This window comes from Periplaneta americana, chromosome 10 (assembly GCF_040183065.1).
Source record: "Periplaneta americana isolate PAMFEO1 chromosome 10, P.americana_PAMFEO1_priV1, whole genome shotgun sequence".
Lineage (NCBI taxonomy): Eukaryota > Metazoa > Arthropoda > Insecta > Blattodea > Blattidae > Periplaneta > Periplaneta americana.
This window is the reverse complement of record NC_091126.1, coordinates 133063511-133085078: the sequence shown is the minus strand read 5'-3', so window position 1 is coordinate 133085078 and position 21568 is coordinate 133063511. Positions and strand designations below refer to the sequence as shown.

At 36.1% G+C, this 21568-nt stretch overlaps 1 long non-coding RNA gene and 1 other non-coding gene across 3 annotated transcripts in view; both read right to left on the bottom strand.

The window, feature by feature from the left end:
* Positions 1 to 16007, bottom strand: part of LOC138708038 (uncharacterized) — a 47863-nt gene extending 31856 nt beyond the window's left edge. Inside the window, exons 1-3 of one of the 2 annotated variants that reach the window (XR_011334554.1) lie at positions 15588 to 16007; positions 15304 to 15442; positions 432 to 522 (exon numbers count right to left, since the gene is read on the bottom strand). This is a non-coding gene — a long non-coding RNA (uncharacterized lncRNA). The remainder of the gene's footprint in view (positions 1 to 431; positions 523 to 15303; positions 15443 to 15587) is intronic. The other variant, XR_011334553.1, reaches the window with a different exon arrangement.
* TRNAY-GUA (transfer RNA tyrosine (anticodon GUA)) lies at positions 2014 to 2085 on the bottom strand. The gene has a single exon. It is a non-coding gene; the product is annotated as a tRNA-Tyr (tRNA).
* Positions 16008 to 21568: the final 5561 nt, after the last annotated feature.

Sequence of the window (21568 nt, the reverse complement as noted above, 5' to 3'; positions counted from 1 at the left end):
AATTGTTCCTAGCACCCTCAAAACTCAAGCTTCATGACTGTATATACTAGACTGTGATACTGAGAAGAAAGAATGTCTGAACCACGGAAATTAGCTCAGAGAGACAACAGAGGTTTAAGAAATGTTGTCTAGGAGGGGAAAAGAAAAATAGGCTAAGCTTATTGATCCTGGATCGTCCTTCAAATCAGTGAATAAAAGACATGTGTTTTCGAAAAAAAAAAGACTAGTATTTTCCCTGAATCAAAAATGTAATACAAATGGAATAAAAATTAGTACTTTTACTTGGAAAACAATTGTGGTAAAATTGCTAAAGTACACATTACCATGGATCACTATGGCTCTTCTGGAAAATGTCATAGCTCAACTTTAGAATTTGTCCCCTTATGTTGTAATATATGTAAGTCTGCCAACTTGCTTCTTGTGCTACCAACCTAAAACTCATCTGCTGCTGCCTCCACTGTGATGCTGATGACAGTTATTACTTATGCCAATCATCGCCTCTGTGGTACATGAATATGACTGCTGCAAAATTGCCACAGATGGTTACTATTTGAATCAAATTATCTTATAAAGAGTATATCGAAAATGGTGGGCAAAACTTCAGGTACATTCCTCATATGTAGAGCAGAAGGAAAGGTTATATCAAAATGGGTTTGGAAATGCTTGGTTGCCACGTTATAGGGGTTACAAGTACAATAGCATATGTTTGTTGGAATTAGGCTAGTTTATTAATGATGGGCCATTCCATGCATGCACGTGTGACATCTGAACAACATTTTCAATGCAATAACAATGTTTATACATCCTAAAATATAATAATTTTTATTCAGGTACATATGTATAAACTCTGCTGACCATGGACTAGCTTGTTTTACTTTTATTCTAACAAAATATACTGTATTTTAGAGACCTTTGAAAAATATGTTAAGGGTGTGACAAATTTTGTACATACCAATATAAAATTAGCTATTTATGTTGAATTCTCTGCGAAGTCTTAAAGCTATTTTGCAAAATAAAATGGTGGATGGTTAGTGGAAGGAATGCTTATCTCTTTGCTAGGTATATATTTTAATGAAGACGTTTCTCTCTTTCACAATAAATTTGTGTGTGTCGCTACAGGTGTGACTGCATACAAACTCAAAGCTTAGGAGCATCTATCTAAACATATTTTTTTTACATTAAACTCATAGGCTATGTTACATTATCGTAAGAAACAAATGCAGAAATAATTAAAACAGAAACTTTACAATACCGGTAATGAATCTAAATACTTCTTCATTTACTTCAGTGCTATCTGGTAAACAATTTGCACTAGAACTTTAAATTCACAAGGCCTATGAAAACATATTGAGTAACTACATTACGTCACAATTGTACAAACCTCAAGCAAACAATTTCACAAACATTACATTTGGATTCAACTAAATTATTATGTTATGGCTCAAAGACTTCAACATCCTTCTGAAATTCGTAATACACTCTGTTACCAACTATCTTCATTGATGGTTCTGGAAGATATTTCAAAATTTGCTTGATAAAGACAAAGCATGTGTCATTTTTATTCATTCTGTATAGGCCTAGTTTGTATTATTCTTTTCATTAAGTTTCAAAAATGTCATCTCATTTTCTTCACCATCAGGCTTGCTTTGGCATATCCCTACATACTTGTTCTTGTTCTTTTTCCCTTCATATTCTACTAGTACACACTGTCCTGGTTTGAGATCGTCCTTAGAAACTGAAGGGATGGTTTCGCCATCAATAACCTCACTTGATTCTGTTTCTGAATAAGTGCGTTGTGCAATCCTATTCTTGGAAAATGAAGTTTGGCCTATTGAGAGACAGAATTTGTTACCTGATGGTTTAAAGCTGTGTTTTGATTGAAGTCCAGAAACAGCATTTACATCATTCCACCTGTCCACATTCTTTGCAAAGTCTATGTTCATCTGTTAAAAACAGTAAATAAAACTTTAAAATCACATACGCTGAAAGAGTAATGGAACGGAGAAAAATTCTCTCCGGCGCCGGGATTTGAACCCGGGTTTTCAGCTCTACATGCTGATGCTTTATCCACTAAGCCACACCGGATACAACCCCAGCGTCGGACAGAATTGTCTCTGATTGAGTTCCAACTCTTGGGTTCCCTCTAGTGGCCGCCCTCTGCACTACGTCATAGATGTCTATGAACATAGGACCGAAGTCCACACATGTGCTGAGGTGCACTCATTATGAGTGACTAGTTGGCCGGGATCAGACGGAATAAGCGCTGTCTTAAGGTATATGTATACATTAGGGGGTGAAAATTTAAATTAGGCAATATTTAGGGCTCTCAATATTTTTAGCTACAAGAATACATTGTTATTAAGAGATTTAACTATTTTTAAACAATTGTTCTTTGAAATTGTTTATAATAATATTTTTTTTGTTTAAAAAATTTAATAAAACGGTAAACATGATATCCTCTTTCCTAATGAAGCTATTTTCAAAATTCCTTCACTGTTTTATAGGAAAAATGTTTGTCTAGTGCCTGAATAAACTTTGAATAACATTTTGCTGTAATTTACCATAAATATCTTAAATTTTGTAAAATATTAGACAAAAAAAGTATGCAACCTTGAAGAAAAAAATGTTTAATGGGACTGTGAACATGTAGATCAAATTTTTATTTGATTCATGCACTAGATTACATTCCAAGCTTCAAAATGATACCAGAATCATACCTCTATCTTTTTTCTTGGATGAGATATGATGTTTTCCTTAAGCCAATATGTCAAGAAACTGTACTTACGGGAAACGGCAGTTGAAAGTTAGGCTGTCAAAATCCTCCTGCTTCATACGTTATACCCTCAGCAATAGTCTCGCGATCCACCTTCATTTTTTTTCTTCCTCTCAGGTATCTTCTTCTGCTTCTTGCTTCTGGTGTAGCCTGATTTCTCTTCATTATATCCTTTACAACCTTCGAAGAAGATACGCCCGTAGTTGTGTTCAGTCCAGGTTCAATTCCCATCTTCCTTAGGATGTCCAGCTCCACTTCAGGACCACGGTTGTAGTGGCACACTGCATCCATTACACACAAATTCAGTGTTGCATGTCCCACATAGGTTTCTTTTGGACACCTTTTCCAGATCATCCCATTGAAGGACTCGTTAATGTTCTGGGTCTTCCCATGCAGGCACTTCTGCAACATTTTATCGTCCGTCAGTCTTTCGTAGACCGGTTTCATTTGTCTAATCACTGCAATGGGAATACCAGGACCTTCATGCTTGTAAGGGATGCCTTTTGCTTTGGCCACTTGATAAGTGCACCAACTGTCTTCACCTAGTGGACACTTTGCATGAAGTGGCTGGCTGTCATTTGCTGCGACATGGAACATAGAGGCCCAGATAGCTCTTTTCATTTTTTCTACACTTTCTGTGTTAGACCTGAGGGCAATACCAAAGTAATTTTGAAGTTTGTCTATGAGGGCTTGAGTCAGTTTCCCCTTTCCACCGATCTTTTTGGTCTTAACTAATTGCCTAAGACCTTTGCCTAAACGCTTTTGGTAATGCCCCACACATTCTAATTTCACAATCTCTTTCCCATCATATGGGTCAAGTTCAGATACAGTTTTGAAACTTTTTGAGTCGCCATCTCCTAAATATTGAGTATAAAGTAATCCTCTATTTTGGACTGACCTCAAAAAGAGCCTACCTGCCCCAACAGGTTCCATGTTAGGTGAAGATCCCTTGTAGTTACAGGAGCATACTGGTACATGGTCTGCTAGCCAAGTCTGATATGAAGGTGATTTTTTGTCTTCCTTAGCATGCATTCTGCAAGACATGCAGCTTTTGGACATTACCTCCACATCGAGAACTTTACCAGTTTTTACTGACATGGCTGTCACAACACCCGACAAAGAAGAAAATCCCCTCCGTTGCCACGTTCCATCAACTGACACTGCACATTCATTGCTACCAGTATTTTCACGTACTTCATTAGCAGCATCATTCATTGTATCATAAGCAAACTGTGTTATCACTTTGTTTACATGCTTGATATGACCCTGATAAGAATTTTTACTGAGGCCACATGGCAAGCCCAGAAGGTAACATAACCTGTTCAGTTCACTATAGCCACAACCAATTTCTCGGCTCGCATAGACAATTCTCCTGTTTATTTCAAAATATTTTGAAACTTTGTGGCTTGAGAATAATTCATCAGAATTATACCCACAGGCTGAACAAGCTAGTTTCACACATACTGCCAAACCATTTCTCTTGCCACTATTCAAACATAATGAAACTGAACCCACCATAAGACATTCTGGACAAGCCAGTAGTAAAATTAATTTTGTTAAATATCTAACATCAAAAAGAATAAAGCCATAATGTTCTGTGTGTTCACTTGATGGTGGGCGATGTCTATCTGTAGTTACATTTGTTTCCTTCTTCTTCCCATAAAATTTCCTTTGCTTCTTCCTGCTTGTATTACGTTTGTTAGCCATCACTGCCACACAGCACTATAAAATAACACTAAACTAAACGCACTATAATAACTAACACTAAAATAAATATGCAAAGAGAACACTAAACTGAAACTAAAGGCACAAACAGCTGGAAATAATACTCATAACCTGTGTAACCACGTGTATGAAACTTGTACATAAACAACTTTTCTTTCTGCTGTTTTATTTATAATTTCTGTTCATAGATGGCAGGAAGGGCTAGAACTGTGCACTATCGCTATCTATGAGTTATTTGTGAACTATTAGAAATTCCAGAGTACTTTGAAATGGGTAAAAATGGCTTAGTATTTCACGAAAAAAATCTGACATTTTGACAGATAAAAGGGGGTGTAACCATTTGTTACTATCATAGAAAAGTGCCATTATCTACAAAACTACCAGTCAGAATTAAATAAGCAAACCAGCAAATGAAAGAAGAAGAAATACTGCATCCAAAACATACTGTTTCAAAAAATGCCATTTTTCATAATTTTTTGTGTTTCTAACGTATACATATACCTTAAATCACGAAGTGATTTACGCATATCATATATTATTTCAATGTACCGAAGTACATATGATATTTCCATGCAGATATTCTGCGTCATCATACGATGAAAGAGTAATGGAACTCAATCAGAGACAATTCTGTCCGACGCTGAGGTTGTATCCGGTGTGGCTTAGTGGATAAAGCATCAGCATGTAGAGCTGAAAACCCGGGTTCAAATCCCGGTGCTGGAGAGAATTTTTCTCCGTTCCATTACTCTTTCATCGTATGATGACGCAGAATATCTGCATGGAAATATCATATGTACTTCGGTACATTGAAATAATATTTAAAATCACAGTTATCGTACTTAGCTGAAAAACTGCCTTCTATATGTATGTTTTAAATTTTTTTTTACTTCTCAAACTATGCTTTATTGTAACAAACAAGAAATGTGTATATATTGGCATTACGGGTGTGACAGAGTTTAATGCAAATTTTTGTTTTATAAACCAAATTGTAGCCAATTAAGTTATGATTACATTGAATATGTGTCAAACTTATCCTTATATTCATATGTGGAAATCATGTTCAGTTTAATATTTTAATTAAGTAAGTAAACTTTTGTCTGATTTTTGTTACGGGTGTGACAGATATGTACTTAGTCACAAAATAGCTACATATATAGAAAACTAACTTACCTGGAGACAAAATTTGTCAAATTTCCTTTAGTGTAAAAGCTTGGTGCTGTGAACCTGTCTTGCAGATGCAAACATCATTTTAGATGGAAAATACAAATATACCAACCAAGCACATCCTAACAGAAAAATTTACTGTTGTGTGCATGGTTTCCTTTATCATTGGAACCATCAAACTTAACATAACAAAAAGTACATTATTATATCAAAAATATTAAATTCAATGTTTGAGCAACTTGAAAGAAAGCAAATAATTATCTACAACATTTTTTAAAATTTATACCAAATGTCCACTTCTGCATGGAATGGCCCTGATGCAGTCTGTGTCCATTTGCTTACAGGAACTGCTCAAAATGTCCCATTCTGCCTGAATATAGGTCCCAGCTCGTCTCATTGACATCCAAACATTCTTCCAAATGCCTGGCATATCTCATATTGTCTGACAGTGTTCCTGAATTCATTGATGAAGAGCTTCTACATCATTCACAGGGATCGAATACACAAGCGCCTTCAAGTGCCCCCACAGGTATAAGTCCAGTGGGTTGAAATCTAGTGAGCATGGGGGCCAAGCAATTGGTCCACCTTGTCCTAACCATTGGCCAGGGTAGACGAAGACTGAAATGTGGGGGAAGCACCATCAACACATGTCGCACATTTAATTCTAGCAAACAAAAGTTCTGGAGTGCATAATGATCTTCCTTTTTCCGCTAATAATGCAGCAACCAAGCATTTCCAGGCCCATGTTAATATAACTTTATTTTTCTTCTTCACATATGAGGATCCATACCTGAAATTTTGTCCACCATTTTCGATACACTCTGCATAAGTAATAAAGAGATATATAGTCATCTGTAATTGTATGTAGTTGCAGTAATCACAGAAATGTAGGGTCATTCCACGAGATGAGGGACATAAAGACAAAATTTTATATTTAATCGAAGAAACTATTCTTTTGCATTAAAAAGTTCTCCAATACATTGACTTTGTACAGCACGGTATAATTTTAATTTTGGCGCCATAATTTATTTGTTCCCAACAAGCAAAGTCGACATGGCTGCTACAGAGGGATTCTGGTAAGATTACGTCATTTGATTTTAGGACATAGCTATCAGAACATTAAATTCCATGAAGTTAGTGCTATATTACCTTTGAAAGTAATTGTTTCAGTGCCTGTATGTAGTAACAATGAGTGGAAATATAATTTATTAAAGTAGTTATCCACTGTTAAAAGAAATATTAGTTTATGTAACGTTTGTTACAAAAATATTAATTTTATTTCATAATTAGAAAACTGTTTTTTATTTTAAAATGAAACTTTGTATTATCTTACTTCCTCATTTACATAAATTACATTTACATAAATATTAGACATTCTGATTTTCAAAACAATAATTTTATATAAATTCTGTGTAACAAACGTTACATTAAATAGTAACAAACGTTACATATCAATGTGGTAACGTTTGTTACACAAAAAATAAGAAGATAATCAGATGTAATACATGAAATTATTGATTAATGGCCTATGTTTGGTAGGCCTATATTTAAAATAAGACGTGTTTTAGTACGTTTTCATATTTGATGGGCCATATATGCATTTCAGTAGGAAAAAACTCCAAAATCTGCTGCTGAGAGAATGCGTGAGTACAGAGCTAGAATGGACACACAAAAAACTCAAGAGAGATTAGAAAAATGTCGTAATATTATGAGGTAACTTAGGAAAAAGCCAAAATCAAAATCGGAAAAATCTGCAGAAAGAGAAGCCACTAGGAAGTGAGTACAAGAATATCGTAGAAGACAAAAAAGCAAGAGTTTTAAGTTCATCTATTTTGAAAGATGGTTCTTCAGGAAGTCCTCCTTATAAGAGTCCAAATTCTTTTGGAAAGGCTATAAAAAGAGCATAAAGAAACCTTCCAAGGAGCCCTCGAAAACAAACAGCAATAGTAAGAAAGTTTGCCAAATCATTTAATCTATTAGTACAGCCAGCAAAACATTCCACATCTTCTACATTGTCTATTACTGCAGATACTATGCAAATGGTGAAGGATTTTTATGAATGTGACGATGTTTCCCGCCAACTCCCTGGAAAAAAAGATTTTATTATAATACGTGAGGATGGGAAGAAAGAATATATGCAAGAAAGGCTGCTTATGTATCATTTGCGTGAAGTATAGCCTACACACTTTTTCAAGAACAAAATTCAAATTAAAGATTGGTCTATCAAAATTTTGTGAAATGCGACCGAAACATGTCAGGTTGGTCTCTGATAAGGATCAGATAATGTGCTGCTGTCCTTACTGTGAAAATACGCAGTTAATGATTTCAGCAGTGCCCTGAAAAACAAGTGAAAAACCAAAAACCATCCAGGAGCTTCTGAAAGAAACAGTTTGTCAAACTGAAAATAAGAACTGTATGAAAAGAGTTGCCAAGAATGTGGAGATATTGAATCCACGCTGATTACAAAAATTGATGATGACTGTGATGAGGTTCACACCAAGCAATGGGAAGGTGGACGTCTGGTTCAAAAAGATATGTCTATAAATGAATTCTCCACTTATTTCAAGAATCAGCTAACTCAACTATCCAATCACATATACAATAAAAGAAGACAATGGAAGGAACAGCAGAATCAAAATTCATTACTACAACCAGGACAGCTGATTCTCCTAACAGATTTTGCTGAGAATTATGTAGGAAATTTCAGACGGAAGTTATGGCAGCACACTGGACACACACATCAGATGAAACATCAACGACAATCTATACTGCAGTTTGCTATTTCCGAAAATCTTCTACTGATGATGTCAAAACAATATGTTTAGCAGTCATTAGTGATACACAGAGCCATGGCACTGCTGAAGTTGCTGCTTTCAATGAAATCCTATTAAACTACCTGTCTACATTAAAGCAGTCTCCTATAACTTCAGTTTATCTGTGGACTGATGGTGCTCCACATTTTAAAAACCGAAAGGCAATATCATACTTGTGCACATTATCCAAAATTCTAGGATGTAATGTTGAGTGGAACTATAACGAGTCTTACCATGGTAAGGGCCCACACGATGGTGTTGGAGCTACCCTTAAACACAGTGTATGGAAGCGAATTTTACAAGGAAATGCTACCGTGCAAAATGCTGAACAATTTTATGACATCACAAAATCTAACATTTACAACATACATTGTTTTTATGTCCCTGCTGGTAAAATTGACTCAATTGCTGCAAAATATGTAGAAGAATGGAGAAATGGGCTCTTCTCAAATACTGGAGATGTGGAACCATTTAAGAAACATAAAATAAAAGAAACGCAGGAAGAAACAAACAGTCCTACAAAATCTAATCATTCCATTGATCATGCCATGAATTCAAAATTTTCAGAAATATCAGTTGGTGACTACGTATTGGTTCATTACTCACAAACTGGACAATATTATGTCGGACATATAATCCTTCTCAATTATGTGAGTAATATATGTAGTGTACAGTTCGTGAGAAGAAGAGAAGGAAAGAACACTTACTTTGTGTACCCAACAAATGACGATATAGATGAAATATCCCCAGACCTGGTTTTAAGCACATTGCCTAAACCTAAGCAAGTTAGGGGAAAATTTATTTTCAACACAAATTTTACTGTGCTAGTTGAGTAAGAATGTTATTGTACTCTCAAAACTTACCTTTTTTTCAAATTATCACTAGGATGTTCTTTACAAACTGTTCAATTCTGACTCTGTAACGTTTGTTACACAGTTGTAACGTTTGTTACTCTAAGCTTTTAATTGTTTTCAAGTAAAATACATCTGTAGAATTAAAAATGCTTATGTCATTTAGTTCTGTAATCTTCCTAGATTCAAGCTGTATTTTTTTTTATCTGACATAAAATATTGTAAGAACAGAGAATCACAACAGTCTTTCACAACTTGAGAATCCATGTCCTTTGATGTAACGTTTGTTACATTTTTTCAAATTGTAAATTCAAGAACACGCACCATCACAATATTATATTTTTGGTACTATATAATCTTCACACTATCCTCTATTACCAGGTATGGTCCAAAGCATTGCTCTTGTCTAAAGTTTACTGTAGAAAAATGTCAAATGTTCAAATCCATGTAAGAATGTAACGTTTGTTACAATGGAATGTAGTAGTAATGAAACATCTAAATATCTGGTAGTTGTAGTACAGAAGCCGTGACAGAATGAAAGGAAATTTTTACCTATTAGAAACAGAAAAAAAATATAAGTATGTATGTATGTATGTATGTATGTATGTATGTATGTATGTATGTGTATATGTATGTGTATATGTATATATATATATGCAGTTATGGTTCCAACACGTCCACCACAGTCTCACAGGGGCGAATGTATTACTAGCAGATTAACGCCAGTTTATGAATCTTTGAAATAAGGTGAACATATATCCATGATCTAACATTTTATTGATACTCGACCTTATGAAAACTTGCTTTATATCTATGTACCTACAAAAAAGCTTACATGCAGGGCATGCAATCCTGCCTCTCTGTTGGTCACCAATTTCACAGCAACTTTTCACCATTATTCAGGTATGAAATTAGATCATAGCACAATTTGTCTTTTGTATAAAGTATGTACGACTCAACTCTAAGTTAAATATGTAAATACATCCTACCTTCCTTTGGTAATGAACTTGTGAAGTAACGACCAAAATAATTTCTCATATTTGTTTTGATCTACCCATCCATCCATCCATCCATCCATCCAATCAACTACCAAGTCGCTCACCTATCTAGCCACTAATCTGACTGTCTCTCCTTGTTGTCTTCATTATGTTGCCTAATTATGAAATATTAATTAGGAATATACAGAGTGTCCCAAATTGATGTATACACTCTTTGAAATACTATTTCACAACAAATAAATGAGATAGAAATACAATTTTTGCGGTTTATGATTCAGAAGGTAGTGGAAAGCATGGAAATATGTTAATCTGTTTATAAACAAACATGGCGGTGCAATTATCATTCGATGCACTATCTCCTTTACTTTTTAACTTCGCTCTAGAATATGCCATTAGTAAGTTGAGGATAACAAACAGGGCTTGGAATTGAACGGGTTACAACAGCTTCTTGCCTATGCGGATGACGTGAATATGTTAGGAGAAAATCCACAAATGATTAGGGAAAACAAGGAAATTTTACTTGAAGTAAGTAAAGAGATAGGTTAAGAGGTAAATCCCGAAAAGACAAAGTATATGATTATGTCTCGTGAGCAGAATACTGTACGAAATGGAAATATAAAAATTGGAGATTTCTCCTTCGATGAGGTGGAAAAATTCAAATATCTTGGAGCAACAGTAACAAATATAAATGACACTTGGGAGGAAATTAAACACAGAATAAATGTGGGAAATCCTGTTATTATTCGTTTGAGAAGCGTTTGTCATCCAGTCTGCTCTAAAATAAACCTGAAAGTTAGAATTTATAAAACAGTTATATTAGCGGTTGTTCTGTATGGTTGTGAAACTTAGACTCTCACTTTGAGAGAGGAACAGAGATTAAGGGTACTTGAGAATAAGACTCTTGGGAAAATATTTGGGGCTAAGAGGGATGAAGTTAAGGAGAATAGAGAAAGTTACATAACGCAGAACTGCATGCATTGTATTCTTCACCTGACATTAATAGGAATATTAAATCCAGACATTTGAGATGGGCAGGGCATGTAGCATGTATGGGCGAATCCAGAAATGCATATATAGAGTGTTAGTTGGGAGACTGGAGGGAAATAAATATTGGAGAGGCTGAGACGTAGATGGGAGAATAATATTAAACTGGATTTGAGGGAGGTGGTGTATGATGATAGAGAGTGGATTAATTTTGCACAGGATAGGGACCGATGGCGGGCTTATGTGAGGGCGGCAATGAACCTTTGGGTTCCTTAAAAGCCATTTGTAAGTAAGTAAAAAAAAGGGTAAGCTTGGAAAAGAAATAATTGCTCGATTTCAAAATGGAATGGAAGGATAGTGGACTTGATATTCACATAATACCCTGAAAGTGTCTTGCATTTATAGTATTGATGAGTAGAAATTGATGTGATCATTGGGAGAGCTGTAAGTCCACCCAACCCGCCCTGAATACATACCTTACTTATATACGAAAATCGTCAAGCGTGAATGAAGAATTACGGTCATATTTCTTTAATGTAAAAGTGGGTTTCAATGTCGCCAACACAGTAATAATACTACACACCTAAAACCTAAACCATAATGCATATACCTCATCAAACCTAACCTGTCACATATTACTACACACCTGTAGTAACATTCCTCACGTTTAGTATCATTTCGTTTGCATCTATTGCCGACCCTACTACTCATATCAGTAGCCATCTAATGGAAGTGGATCGTAATTCCAGGAAAATATGGCGTTCAGTATATATTTTCTGATATATTAAATGTGCTAATGTAGTAATAATTCCATATATATATATATATATATATATATATATATATATATATATATAACAATACGAATTGAAATGTGTTGTGGCTGTGATAACAGTACTGAAAATTGGTTTATAGCACCACTTTGGCAGTGATAAAAATGTGCAATATCTGTTCAGTGGCCAGTGAATACTGTACCTTGACCTAATTTAACTTTCTGGTAGGCCTATCTTTCCACTGGCACTGAGAGTTGTTATTTCATTTTCCAATATTTATTTATTTTGAAAAACGTATTATATGTCTTTCACGTGTTAAATTTTATGTAAAGCTACACTACACATTAGAAATTGAAAACAACAAATCCATAAATTTTCTAGACATCACAATAACAAAAGTCGACAACAAACACACATTCAAAGTATACAGAAAACCAACAACAACAACACACATACACAACACATCCAATCACTGAACAACACAAACAAGCTGCATTCCGAACAATGGTACACAGACTACTCAACATACCAATGAACCAACATGGTTACAAAGAAGAGCTAAACACAATCAAATACATAGCACAAGAAAACGGACATAACCCCAACATAATAGACAACATAATACGAAAGACAAAACATAATTACAAAAAACATACGAATACAACACAAACACAAGAACACAAAAAATACATCACTCTAACATAAGAAAACAAAAAAACACACAAGATTGCAACCTCATTCAAGAAATTAAATTACATCACATATGGAACAAATAATACTCTACGAAAACATCTGAACACACATACAACACAAATAAACAAATACAACCACACAGGCATATACAAACTCAAATGTAACACCTGCAACAACTTCTACATAGGACAGACAGGCAGATCATTTCAAACACGTTATAAAGCACACATCACAGCCATAACAAAATTACAAAACACTTCCACATATGCAGAACACATCACAAATGCTGACCACACATACAGAGACATCAACACAGACATGGAAATTCTACACATCCAACCAAAAAGCCAGAAACTAAACACCCTAGAACAATAGGAAATATACAAACACAAAAAAAAACTCATGCAAATGAAATTCTCAACACACAACACACACTCTTTGACTCCACATTAGGCCTACACTATACAAACACACCCCCAAACACACAAAACAAAAGGCGCCAAGAGCAGCAACAACCAGTTCTGATGATGGCCAACAGCAGGCCGAAACATGTTAACAAGGTAACATAAAATTTAACACGTGAAAGACATATAATACGTTTTCCAAAGTGATACAGTGTTAAAAGTTGTGTAATCAAGGAGTTTGTTCATTTATTTATTTATACTGGCACAGTTAAGGCCATAGGGCCTTCCCTTACACTCTACCAGGTCACAAATTATACAAGCAATGAAGTGGTAAGCATAAACCTTCACTTTCTTCCAGAACTCTCTCTAGTGCGGATTGGTTTCCACAATTTCTTACCCAAGAATCGCTTGCTTATTTCCAATTTTGGATGGTCCCTTACTCTTATAATAGGGGTCATTATTCGGGTTTATTTGATTATAGGATATCATTATTGTTTTTATGAGAATTTATGTTGGCTTGATGACGTCACTTTTTGGATGGACGTGGTTAGGTTGGTAGATTTGTAAATTTTGTTCGTGGTTGGTATTCATGAGGTTTGAATGGCATACCGGTTAAGGATGTGTTTGGATCTGAGAGAATAAAAAGAAAGTTTGGATGGTGAGCGTTTTATTTGTTTTTTATAAGGATGGGTTTTCGTTTGCTAGGGTAGTAATTATGTATCGAGGATAATGTTTAATTTATTTATTGTAGATATATGTTTTTATTTTTGTTGGTTTTGTATATATGGGTGTGTGTGTGTGGATCTGTTCGTTGTTTCTTTTTAATGATTTTATTTGGGGTTCAAAATTGAACTCTTATCCAAAATACGATATCACCAATAGAAACGGGGTATCGGGGCTGCAAGCCCCGATGTTGATCCAACATGTAGCACATGATGCAAAAAGCAGGGTATCGGGGCTGGAAGCCCCGATGATGATCGTTGAGGTGATATTTTAGTGACATGAGATGAATATATGTTTTGAAATTGTTTTGCTGATATTCTATTCTGGATATGAGGGGGTGCGTTATATTCGAGGATGGGATGTTTGTAATTGATTTGGTGATATCGTATTTTGGATAACAGCAGATGGGTTATATTTCAGAATGGAATGTTGTGATATTGGTTTGCTGATATGGGCTCTGTTCCAGTATGGGATATCGTGAATTGTTTTGGTGATATCGTATTTTGGATAAGAGTAGATGGTGGATGGGTTATATTCCGTAATAGGATATCGTGAATTGTATTGGTGATATCGTATTTTGGATAACAGCGGATGGCTTATATTTCAGAATGGGATATTGTGATATTGTTTTGCTGATATTCTATTTTGAATAAGAGCAGATGGGCTCTGTTCCAGAATGGGTTATCGTGAATTGTTTTGGCGATATCGTATTTTGGATACGAGCGGATGGGCTCTGTTCCAGTATGGGATATCGTGAATTGTTTTGGTGACATCGTATTTTGGATAAGAGCGGTTGGGTTATATTGTAGAATGGGATATCGTCAATTTGTTTTTTAAATTTTTTAGATAGTTTTATTTATTTATTGTTTTGGTTTACGTCAGCGATGTTGTGACGTCATTGGAGCTATATTGTGACGCCATAGTTTGGCCAACTTGACGAAAATTAAGCGATATCCTATAATAAATGAATCCCCATTATTCTATTCATAACGAAATGTTATATTAGACCTTCTGTAACTAAAAAAAATTTATAAAGTGCTGTCATGGAGGCCATACAGTGTCTGGGAACATATGATGTAAACAAAATTTTGCCCATACAGGGCCACAGCATATGGGTGCCTAAGATTTGTACATGAAGATTATATTTTTACAGGGAAATCTGTACGGTACTGATCTTAGATCATCTCTTGGTGTTCCTAATGGATCTTCTTCGATGTTCATAAACGTAAGCGCTCCAAACTCTACAGTATATAAAAGAATGATATTTTTCCAGAAAAGCTACACCAAGGAGGCACAGTTTTCTTTTGCTTCACTGGCTTCTGTGGGATGTAAACAGTAATAAACACATGAGTTTAGTTTGCAGCAACATACACTTTCAACATAAAAATCGTTCTAGACTTACCTGTTTCTTAGAATCCACTGTTGTAATTCCCCTCACCTACCAGTACTTATTGGCACAGAGTTTCGGTCCCTACACTCTGACAAGACGTCCCTTGGCTTACGGAGGGAATGTAGCAATGAGTTCAATGACCTCCCTGCAACTGACATAAACCTAACATTCAGTATTGGGACCCAAAATAGGCTGTCTGCTTATTACTAATTACCAACATTCCGAAATATGAGGTGGGGCGTATGGTCAATAAAAAAATACCATGAAAACACTGATAATAAATATCGTATTATTACCTTGACTAAAGCAATGTTCACGTACACTCGTCAATAATCACAACTGAATAAAACAACCTGTATGTTATGTACTCGTAACTGCAATAACTTAAAACAATGAAGGTACCAACAAACAAATATATACAGTATGATGTATATGATGAAATAAAGGCAAAGAACAGATTTCCAGTAGAATTTTAGAACTAATTCACAAGCAAACACAACTCTTTCTTCGAGTACTGAAGTTTCGCCGGCTTTAGCACAGTGTTGCAAACTGAAGTGTACAGGTAGTCGCTAAGCAGTAAACACTAGTTCAAAAGTCGCTAGATTAGTCATTATCAATGCAAACGTTTTACTTTTGCTGCAAGAGAGTGATGAAAAAGTCGCCAACTCCATATTTAATCAATGGAAAAGTTCAAACAATTTGTCGCCGGAAAATAGTTATAAGTCGCTATATTGGGCACGCTGTTTAGGGTAGTCTTCATCTGTTTCCAGGATGTCAAACACAATAATTTTCCCATGTTGAAATGAATATACCAGCATGACTATAACCCGGTAAATTCAAATGTGGGTGTGAATGGTTACCAAGAAGTGTTTTGGAATGAACTCCATCGAGAAAGAGAGGAAGAGGTAGACCTGCAACTCATGGTTACAAGAAAAAAAAAGTACTACAAGAACGCGAATGGGAGGATAGAGGAAGTTGGAGTTCAAAAGTAGAAAAGTCTGTTAATATGTACAAAAGATTCAAGCTGGTACTTAATTTACAAGTTGGGAGACCGGAGGGAAAAAGACCTTTAGGGAGGCCGAGACGTAGATGGGAGGATAATATTAAAATGGATTTGAGGGAGGTGGGGTATGATGATAGAGACTGGATTAATCTTGCACAGGATAGGGACCGCTGGCGGGCTTATGTGAGGGCGGCAATGAACCTTCGGGTTCCTTAAAAGCCATTTGTAAGTTAGTAAGAGATTAGAGATGTAAGATCAGATCAGTCTGATAACGAGTAGCAGACAAAGAGGGCAACTGAAATGTGAGTAGGTCATTTAAAAGATCACGTGAGAGTTTGTAGAACCCTCTGTAACAAAAATGGAACTTGATTATGAAACTAGACAGTGTAAAATTACTTATCATAACATTTTTTAAAAGTCCCTTTTCTTTTATTTTGATAAAATTTTCACCCATCCATTTCCTTCACTAAGAAAGTAAAAGAGATTATTATGTTCAAATGCACAGAGAATAAAACTGTCTACGTGCTCCAGTGAAGTTTCAGCTAAATTAAACGAGACGCATCGCAAGTATGGTCAAAGAATACAGAGCAGAACTACTGCTCCAAGTTTGGACTCTGGTTTGAGTTCTAATACTGCTTGGACTCAGAACCTGGCTCGAGTTGTAAAGGGTGCCGGGGGTGTCTGCGAAGCCCCTAATAAACCTATGGACCATTGAAAACACATAGATTGTAAGAAATACCTCGAGAATTTACCAAACTCGACAAATTTTTGCGTCAAACTACAGTAAGTTAAAGGAACATCTTGAATTTGCTCATTAGGTAGAGGTTTTAAAAGTTGGAATAAAGTTCATGAATATTTCCATAAACATGAAATATCCAAAGAACAAGAAACTTTAATATCCTAGTCTGACTATGAAAAAAAGAACAAACTAAACAATGGATGTCGATTTTGTTTTCTAAATCCAAACTGCTCTAAACTAAAATATTGGTGGATTCCAAATAATGGTGTAACCTATTATATACAACTTTCTCAAACACTTTTATGCTTCTGTTACTTATTGGGGTTTAAAAAGGGCACGTCAGCTACTATGGCTATTTGCGCCCTTATCTAAAATCCTTCACAAAACAGAAACACAATACAATAATCAGAATGCTTAAAAGAACTAAAAAGCGTTGTCACTGTTAAAACGAGGTTCACAAATGCAGTTTCAACAAAGCGAGGCATAAAAATCACAAAAGTGAGCAGTTCTCAGACCCTACCTAGCATTTGAAACATACAATAAAATAATAAAACAAATGCCACCAGAAATAACTTATCTGACTCATTTCTAAAATACTCGGATGTAAAAGGTCCGAATGTCAAGTTTGTTAAAAAATATATACTAAATAACAAGTGTAACCTCCGGATGTAAAGGGTCCGGAGGATAAGTAAAACAGGTCAATAAAAACGTATATCACACTGTCAAGTCCACTACTCGATAAAAATCTCAGAACTGCATTTGTACAATTAAAATCATTTCCAAGAGCATCACGCAGAGTCGGCTGAATTCCAGATTGCCGACGGACATGGTCATATTTTCTACAATGCAATAAAAAATGTTCCACCGTAAGAGGAACATGGCATATATCAAACTCCCGCTGAGGCTCGCCACGTAGGATGTGTCCATGTGTCAGAAGACAGTGGCCAATCCTCAACCAGGTGAGTAAAACTTCTTTGTGTCATGACACTCTTGTGAACGAATCCCAAACTCGAACAGTATTCTTTATTCTTCGTAATTTATTTCCCTCTAGAGCAGATAATTCTCCTTCCCATTGCCACTGTATTCTATATTTCAAGTGATTTTGTAAGTCTTGCCACCTCTCGCGCCAATATACCATGGTGCCATTCATAGCACCATCTTTGGCTGCAGCATCTGCGGCCTCATTCCCTGGAATTCCAAAATGGCCAGGAATCCACACTACTCCAATCTCGGAGTCAGAGCTTAGGAGTGTGTGGAATAGCTGCTGTGTTCTTAACACAAGAGGATCATCTGCATGGAAAGACTACAGAGACTGAATGTCACTTAAAGAGATGGAGCAGATGAGATATCTGCTCCAAGATTGTCTAATTAAAAACAATAAAGCTCTGCAAAAAGCATATAATTCTGCAGTAAAAACACTGGTATATTCGCTCAGTTTATATTTAAATATCTGTCCATTTGCAACGAAGGAGCAACCAACACAATTATTTACCCGGGATCCATCAGTAAATACTAAAGAATAATTTGAAAAACATGATAAAAGTTTACTAAAACAAAGTCTATAAACAAAAGCTGGTGTAAAATTCTTAAAACTTCGGCTCAGACTTACATCAAACATGGGACGTCGCATAGTCCACGGCGGAGTGGTGGTATACTGCAGTGTGCGAATTGATGGTAGATGGATGTCGAGCTCAGAAAGCAGTTCTCGAAATCGCACGCCTGCTGGACGAAGTCTCCATGGATCTTCACTATATCGGCCGTAAAGAGACGAATGATGGAAAGAGTCGTAAGAATTGTGCTCAGGCTGCAAGTGGAGCTTAACAGCATATGAGCACAACAACACATTACGTCGCCGATACAGTGATGGTTCTCCTGTTTCACAATACAGGCCCGCTATCCGACTCGTTTGGAAGGCACCAGTAGTGTGTCGAATCCCATGATGATGGACAGTATCTAAAAGACGTAATTTAGATTTACTTGCTGAGCCATAAATAAACAGCCATAATCCAGCTTTGATGGGATAAGAGTACGATAAAGCTTTAAAAGCATTATGTGGTCTGCACCCCAGCGAACCCCTGACAAAAGGAGTAAAATATTTAGGTACTTTTCACAACGCCTTCTTAAATCATGTATATGCGCCTCCCACGTTAATTTATAATCAAAGATAAGGCCCAGAAATCTCGCAGTTCTGTATATTGCAATTCCACTCCATTAAGACGCAGTTCAGAATGTGGATGGAGTTCACGATGGTTGTAGAAGTGGACACACTGCGTTTTTTGAGTCCATTCTGATAGCACGTTGATGACCAGTTGCAACTGTCGACCAATAGACGGAAGATATTGGGAGCTGTAATATAAGCTGAAATCATCAACGTACAACAGAGAAGATACTCAGTCACCCACACAGTGGGCAATTCCATTGATCACAATGCAGAAAAGAAGAACGCTTAATACAGATCCCTGCGGAACGCTGTTTTGTTGAAGATGTTCGTTAGAACTCGGAAATACCGCTCTGCCATGAACTTGGAAATAAACGTTGGTAGACTGCCATGAAGTCCCCAATCATGCAGAGTTTGCAGAATTCCATACCGCCATGTGGTATCATAAGCTTTTTCTAGATCAAAGAAGACAGCCACAAGATGCTCCTTCTTGAGGAAGGCATCTCTAATGGCAGTCTCAAGCCGAACAAGATGGTCTGCAGCAGATCTGTGCTTATGAAAACCACATTGGATATTAGATAATCGGTTTTCCGATTCGAGTACCCACATCAGGCATTTACTTATCATCATTTCCATAACCTTGCATATGCAGCTGGTGAGACAAATTGGCCTATAACTGCCAGGTAAAGAAGGATCCTTTCCCGGTTTCTGGACTGGGATTACAATGGCGGAATGCCAAGTAGATGAAAATACACCCTCAGTCCAGATTCTGTTGTATATTGACAGAAGGAAGGATTTTCCAGCTGGCGGAAGATGGCAAAACATGCGGTTATGGATGCTATCAGGGCCAGGGGAGGTGTCAGAGGATGTGTCTAGTGCCGCCTCCAACTCCTCGGATGTGAATGGTGCATTGTAGGTTTCAGTGTTATCAGATTTAAAATTTAGTTTTCGTTTTTCTGCAGCATCTTTGATTTTCAGAAATTCCAGGTCATAATTCCTTGAGCTGCTTATTTGTGCAAAAGTGGTACCAAATATTTCAGCAATTTCTATGGGATTGGTAGTCGTTAGGCCATTGTTCAGAAGGAATTACAGAACTATGTTTCTCCATTATACAATGGACTTTGTCCCATACGATGTTAGCTGGGACGTTTTTTTTTCAATGAATTGACGTTGTTTGTCCACGAAGTCTTCTTGGCATTGCACATAGTGTGACGAGCTTTGGCTCGAAGACGTTTAAACTGGACAAAATTTTCTTGGGTTGGATGGCGCTCAAATTGGCGTAAGGCACGCTTGCGGTCTCGAATTGTATCTCTGCAGGCATCCATCCACCACAAGGCCCTACGCCAGTGGCTGTGCAGACCATACGGGACAGGTCAAATAGAACGGTGCGCACGACGCCATTACTGTGGCAGCTCAAGCTAAAAGTTTCTAGCTACAAATATAAGTATCCGGACCCTTAATAATACATCAAAATATGATAAACTGTGAAATTATTGTTTATCCTTATTACAATAAAATAATAAGTACACAATACGATTTATAAAACCAATATAACTGGATTACATTCCGTCAATATTGTTTCTTACGAAGGCCTGCCTACTGCACTTGAAGAAATAAAGTACCTACAGTATATGCTCTATAATTATATATATTTTTTTTCAAAACTAACAATCCTCTTGATATTCATATATTAAATACTATACACGTGTTATTGTGACGAACAAAGTGACAATAAACACGGAGAGGAATGAAGAAAATGTATACCTACTATTTATCCTAAAAAAGTAAAGAGACTTTATTATGTTGAGTGCTATTAATCAATCCACTAAATCTTACTTCAAAATGCATTAAATTGGAATCTCAATAATAATAATAATAATAATAATAATAATAATAATAATAATAATAATAATAATAATAATAATATAGAGTTATTATTATTATTATTATTATTATTATTATTATTATTATTATCATTATTATGGGATATTGTAGCTCCCTTTATTAAATCAAGCGTCAGATCTGAAAAATTTACTGTTTACAATGTCTTGCAAATTTTCGTTAATCACGCTGTTTTTCCTTCAGTTTTTTAGTCAAGCTTCTTAAGTTTAATATTATAGTTGATTTCTGTCACATTCTCTGATTGAGGTTCTGGCTGATATGTAGGCCTACATCTATTATCAGGCAGTACATCTCACTTGACGATATGTGTCAGAGGAAGAACAATTGTTTGCATGCATCTGAAGTCTGACTAGTGTAATATGTAGCAAGTCGGCGATGTATGCAATGGAGGGGAAAATGAACTGGCCACCCTACCCCATCATCTCCTGACCTAGCTGCCTTAAAAGTGGAGCCGTCTTGGTATCACTTGTGATGT